At 36.8% G+C, this 6,363-nt stretch overlaps 1 long non-coding RNA gene across 1 annotated transcript; it reads right to left on the bottom strand.

The window, feature by feature from the left end:
• Window positions 1–1,660: 1,660 nt before the first annotated feature.
• Window positions 1,661–3,328, bottom strand: LOC142520507 (uncharacterized). The gene is made up of 2 exons (XR_012813944.1): window positions 2,496–3,328; window positions 1,661–1,922 (listed from the first exon to the last, which is right to left on the bottom strand). It is a non-coding gene; the product is annotated as an uncharacterized LOC142520507 (long non-coding RNA).
• Window positions 3,329–6,363: the final 3,035 nt, after the last annotated feature.

Here is a 6,363-nt window from a genome sequence, read left to right as displayed (position 1 = left end):
CTCAAATCTTAGCGGCTTCCCACCAAAATTTTGCTCGATCTTTCAATTGATACAAGGCAAGTTTCATTCGCCGAGTCTTAGAATATTCAACAAGTGATTGATATCATTTAACCAGGCCTCTACTCTTTCTGCACTCTCAATGACAAAGAACCTCGGTGGTTTCAAATCCTGGAATCGAGCCATCACTAAATCCATGAATATTCCTTCGAATTGTCCAACCATCCTCTTTATACAACAACTCGAAGTTTCTTTTGTGGGATCCATCTATAAATCAAAAGATGAACATCACAAATATATATCAATTAGACACCATCATCATCTCATGTCATCAATCTCATCGACAACTTACTCAAACTAAGTCAAATAGGAGCAAGTAATATAAAAAAATCAAGCACAAATGCACAACTCATTTGTGCCTATTCCCAGCTATGCTATGATAGCATGCTGTGTGAGGCCCTTAATTCCTAATTGTTATTACAATGCAATTTGATTAAGGTTAATTAATTACAACGGAAAACGAGTTAAATTTTCTTTACAATGAGTTCAAAATTACATTATTTGAATACTAAAAATTGTATTTCATCTCACATCATAAAATATGCCTACACAAAATCAAAACCAACTACATACAAACAACTTATATCCTCGGGATATACCCCGATATATAGATACATATATACACTGGGAATAACATAAAACCTCAGCTCAAACTGTGACTCCCTCCAGAAGCACCCTCTCCAGCCTCCTGATATACTGGAGTACCTGGCATTGTCCACATACAAAGACAACAACAACCTCCTCTAGGTGAGCATAGCTCAATCTGAAACAACCACAAGTATCTAAATAATGATATATAATATGCAATGCATGTATGTCGTTGAGGTCTAAGGTCAATTGCCCATCCACTGAGAATATATCAGAATCTATCAAATTGCTATCAAATAAATGCTCGAGCTGGCACATCGGCCTCAATCAGGGATACTCGTATGATAATGTCGAAAAGCGCCATCAAATCCCAAATCTCAATCAATAATCGGGGCCACTAATGACTATGTTTTAAGGGCCACATAAGGCCAAACATAGCATCGTGTTCACAAACCCCAGAATGAAATCCAATCATAATAGGTATCCAAGGATCATAACTCAACGTGTATGTCATGTATGCCATATCAACTCAACAAATAAGATATATAGACATATATTCTCAATCAAATCAATCAAACATATATAATATGATAGAGTTACCTGTCGTATGTTACTTTGTCGCAACATACCTCAATTATTCATTCCAGTAGATGTAGCTTGAAGATATCAGTATACAAATCTATCTACATCAATAACATATTCTTTTCAATCAGTAACATCATTCAAAATCAACAATATAAGTTTCAAATATATTTTGGAACTTTGAAAATTCATATCAAATCGAAATCAGAACATAATTCAATTCTGACTTAAAATCTTAGTTTCTTGTCGGTTATTCTACAAAATGTGAGGGCCTTGTTCCTGATTAATATTTTATTAACACACAATCAGGATTAATTAGTATAAACAGCGAAAACGAGTTAAAATTTTGCTTTTTGGCCCAATAGAAATTTCGGCATGACCTCCTCGTAAATAGGACATACCGGAAAAATATAAAATAACCAAAAAGACTAAATTAAAACTCTCAACAAACATCCAATACGAAACAATGCCAACCAGGCACAATCACAACAACGAACCTCCACAAACACAATATACAACTACTCGGGGCATACCCCGGTAATACATAGACTCCATAATACATAAATATAATATCTAGGGACTCGATGACTGAACTCACAGAGAAAAACAATAAAGGCTTAAGCTCAAAACTCAAAGAGCTCTAGCGCCCCTCGGTGCTTCATCCTGAGCAGCCGAAGACAAACCACCTGCATGACCTGCTATGGAAACACAGAACAAACCACAGCAGTCCCAAAGGACAGGGGTCAAACCCCAGTACGAAGATCAAATAAATTACAGCATATATAAATGATATGTAATGAAATCAATGCAATGCATGTATGGGTGCAAGATGTCTGGATATCAGGAGTCAAAGGATCGATATCAACAATCATAATATATGCTCGAGCTGGTCCACGACTCAGCAGACAGTGTCTGGGGATATGACTTCACACTTGATGCCAGCAACTACCTAAGCCGGACCGAGTCAAGGTGCCCAAAATCCACAAGACACAATATAATATCATATACAGATCTCAATCGAATATCAACGGGTATCAATAACTGAAGGGCTCAATATGAATGTGTGCTCAACAATGTATATCAATCCATAGATTATTCCAATATATTTGAAAATCATGTTTTATTTTAAGAAAACGAGGAATAATCTTAAATTTCCATCCAAATTCCACAAAGAGCACATAATCACATAATTCACATAAAATCAATTAACTCACATCAATTAAATTACACGTCGACATAGACGCTGTAAGAAATTGATCAATCCGTACCTTAACCTTCAAATTAAATTACCACAATAATTACGAAGACCTCGGCGCTTCCTGGTTATCAAAACCTGTGGCAATTAATTTATTTTCATCAATTAAATACTCAACTCTTATCCAATTACAATTTACAAATTCCAGCTTGTACCTAGGATCGATTTTAAGGTCATAACTCAATCAAAACCTAACCGAATTACACTTATCATATATGGCTGAAATCCTAACTCAAAATCCCACATTTCATCAGAAGATACCGACACAAAAATCGGTCATCTAGATGCTGATAAACACCAAAAACAAGAAACTTTGAAAACAATAAATCTGTACAGATTCTGGTTCGACACCTTGTAGCATAAAATTCATATCTAATTCATTATTGACACAATTCAAAATCCGCCAATTGTAAATGAAAGAAAACTCAAATATTTAAGTTTTCTTAGAAGAAATCATTCCCAAAATCTTAGTAGATAATTCCAGAATTAAGCAAGAACATTCTGTTACTCACCAACTCGCGGACTGAATTCCCAGACTGAGCAGTTTTGGTAAAATGAGCATAACTCCCTCAATTATTAATGGAATTTAACGGGTCAATTATCGTTTCGAAGACAAGACATAGCTTTACAACTTTCATTTAGATCACAAGTCTAGAATCCGAGTGAAAACAGGTCACAAACTCGAATTACAGAATGTCTTCTGCACGCATCAGTACAAAGTTCGGTTTTTGACACATTATGGTAGAAAAATCATATCAAATCCGTTTCTTATTGTAATTACGATTTTCCAGTGGCTGTAGAAAGCTAACACAACGTTCTACAAGTTTTATTTGAACCATAAGTCGATATTCTTCGTGTAACATACCCAAATATCCAAAAAAACTAGACACCAAAATCTCTAAATATCACAGTAGCTAAGAATGAAACCCATGAACAAATTTGCAACTCTAGGCTTAGGGATTATCTTCCAAAGCTTCCTATAAACTGAAATGAAGCAAGAATTAGCCTCTACAATCCTCCAAGGAACAAATAAGAAGGCAAGCAAGGGGCTGGAAAAATGTTGCAGCAGCAACACGCAGCTCGCTGCACAATGGAAGAGCTCGTCTCTTCTTCAATTCAAACAAGGGACAAGGTGCACAAGCTTCAGCTGATGGTTGCTGGATAAATTACTGTCAGCTATGATGGTTGAACCACAAGACACGAAGAAGGTAGCTGGAGAAGAGGGTGAGGCGTGAGGTTGGGTTGAGGAGAAGACTTACGGGAATGGTGAAGGGGAAATGGGTTTCCTTATAAAATAACCCATAAAAATATACACCCCACAAATATATTAATATGCATTTGCAATTATTAAATGTTTGCTCAAAATGCTAGACTGTGACCCGGTCCAATTTATTTCAACTCTCGTGTGCTATTTAATTCCGACATGTATTTTAATATCGTTTATACTTCCGATATTTTCTAATACACATTTTTAACACACGATTAAATTTATTTAGCTTAATTATTTTAATTTCGCACTTTAAAATAATTAATATCAATTCTTGCCAAATAATTGAGTAATTAATATCAGGTCATCACATTCTCCCCCTCTAACAAAGATTTCGCCCTCGAAATCAGAACATTCAATACAAATAAGATAAAAAGAATTCAAATTTACATTACTGCTAGTACATAGGAAGCTCAGAGTACATGGAGTAATTTGTTACATTCTCAAACAAATGAGGCCATTCTTGACGCGTTCTAGCCTCGAGCTCCCATGTTGCCTCTTCTGTCCATGTTTACTCCACTGCACCATGACTAGAGGAATCGTCTTATTACGAAGCTGCTTTTCTTTGCGATCAAGAATTTGCAAAGGATACTCAACATAGCTAAGAGAACTATCTAACTCCACATTCTCGTGTCTCAGAACATGAGATGGATCTGGCTCATACTTTCGCAGCATAGATACATGAAACACATCATGTATACCAGACAAACTCTGCGGCAAGTTCAATCTATAAGCCAACAAACCGATCTTCTCAACGATAGTATACGGTCCAATATAATGTGGATCTAACTTTCCCTTTTTCCCAAATCTCATTGTGCCGCGAAATGATGACACCTTTAGAAAAACTTGATCACCGACTTGAAATTCCAAAGGTCTACGCCTTTTATTTGCATAGCTAGCTTGACGATCCTGAGATGCTTTCATTCTTTTTTTGATCAAATTAATCTTTTCATTCATCTCTTCAACAAATTCAGGTTGTGCCAATGGTTTTTCTCCAATCTCATTCCAACATATCGGCGATCGACACCTTCTACCATACAAAGCTTCAAATGGTGTCATTCCAATAGTCGTTTGGAAACTGTTGTTGTATGAGAATTCTACCAATGATAGAGATTCTTGCCAATTACCTCCGAAATCCATAACTACTGACCAAAGCATATCTTCCAAATTCTGAATGGTTCTTTCTGTCTGACCATCAGTTTGGGGATGATAAGCTGTGCTCATAGCCAACTTAGTTCCCAAAGCATTCTGAAGACTGCTCCAAAACTTAGATGCAAATCTTGGATCTCTATCAGATACAATAGACACTGGAACTCCATGCAACCGAACCACATTATACAAATATAACCTTGCCATTTTCTTGTAAGGATAGGTACGATCATATGGAATGAAATGTGCTGACTTGGACAATCTATCAACTATAACCCAGATAGCATCACAACCTCTGATAGACCTGGGTAAGTGAGTTACAAAGTCCATTGCAATATGTTCCCAGTTCCATTGCGGTATTTCTAAACTCTGTAACATACCTCCAGGTTTCATTCTCTCAGCTTTCACCTGTTGGCATGTCAAACATCTTGCTACAAATTCAGAAATGTCTTTCTTCATCGCATCCCACCAGAAATAAGGTCTCAATATCTGGTACATCCTACGATTACCAGGATGAACACTATGGCGACTACAATGCGCCTCTTGAAGCAATGCTTCTCTCAATTCTGCAACATTTGGTACCACTAATCTGTTATTCATTCGCAAACAACCATCTAATGAGACATTATACTTATCTAGATTACCAGACAAAACCAACTCTTTTGATTTCTGAACTTTTGGATCTGTCTTTTGCGCCTTTTTAATTTCAGCAATAATCTGTGGCTCAAACTGCAATGCAGAAACAATAAAATAATTATCTTGTGGCTGAAAATTCCATCCAGAAGTACACAATTCATCATGATTCTGCCAAATATGAATGGATGCTAACATGCCATCCTGATACTTCCGGCTTAATGCATCTGCAACCTGATTCATCTTCCCTGGTTGATACTGTATTTCACAGTCAAAATCCTTCAATAGATCTAACCAACGTCTCTACCTCATATTCAGCTCTGACTGAGTAAACAGATATTTCAAACTTTTATGATCTGAGTAAATAATAAACTGTTCACCATATAGATAGTGTCGCCAAATTTTCAAGGCAAAAACAATGGCTGCAAGTTCAAGATCATGAACTATCGGGATTCATGTATCTTTAGTTGCCTCGAAGCATAGGCAATAACCTTTCCATGTTGCATCAATACACATCTCAATCCTTTAGCTGATGCATCTGTACAAGCCACAAATCCACCTGATCCAGACGGCAATGCCAACACTGGTGCTGTCGTCAATTTCTCTTTCAGTTTCAGAAAACTCTGCTCACACTCTTCTGACCAAATAAATCTTGCATCCTTCTTGGTCAGTTGGGTGATAGGTCGGGAAATCTGAGAAAACCCTTCAATGAATCGTCTGTAATACCCGGCCAATCCCATAAAACTTCGAACCTCTGGTACATTGGTTGGTCTAGTCCAATTCAAGACCGCTTCAATTTTACTTGGATCGACGGATATTCCTTTGGCTGATA

The sequence above is a fragment of the Primulina tabacum genome, chromosome 12, assembly GCF_025594145.1.
Source record: "Primulina tabacum isolate GXHZ01 chromosome 12, ASM2559414v2, whole genome shotgun sequence".
NCBI lineage: Eukaryota > Viridiplantae > Streptophyta > Magnoliopsida > Lamiales > Gesneriaceae > Primulina > Primulina tabacum.
Note: the sequence above shows the minus strand (reverse complement) of the source record. Positions and strands in the feature narration are given on the sequence as shown.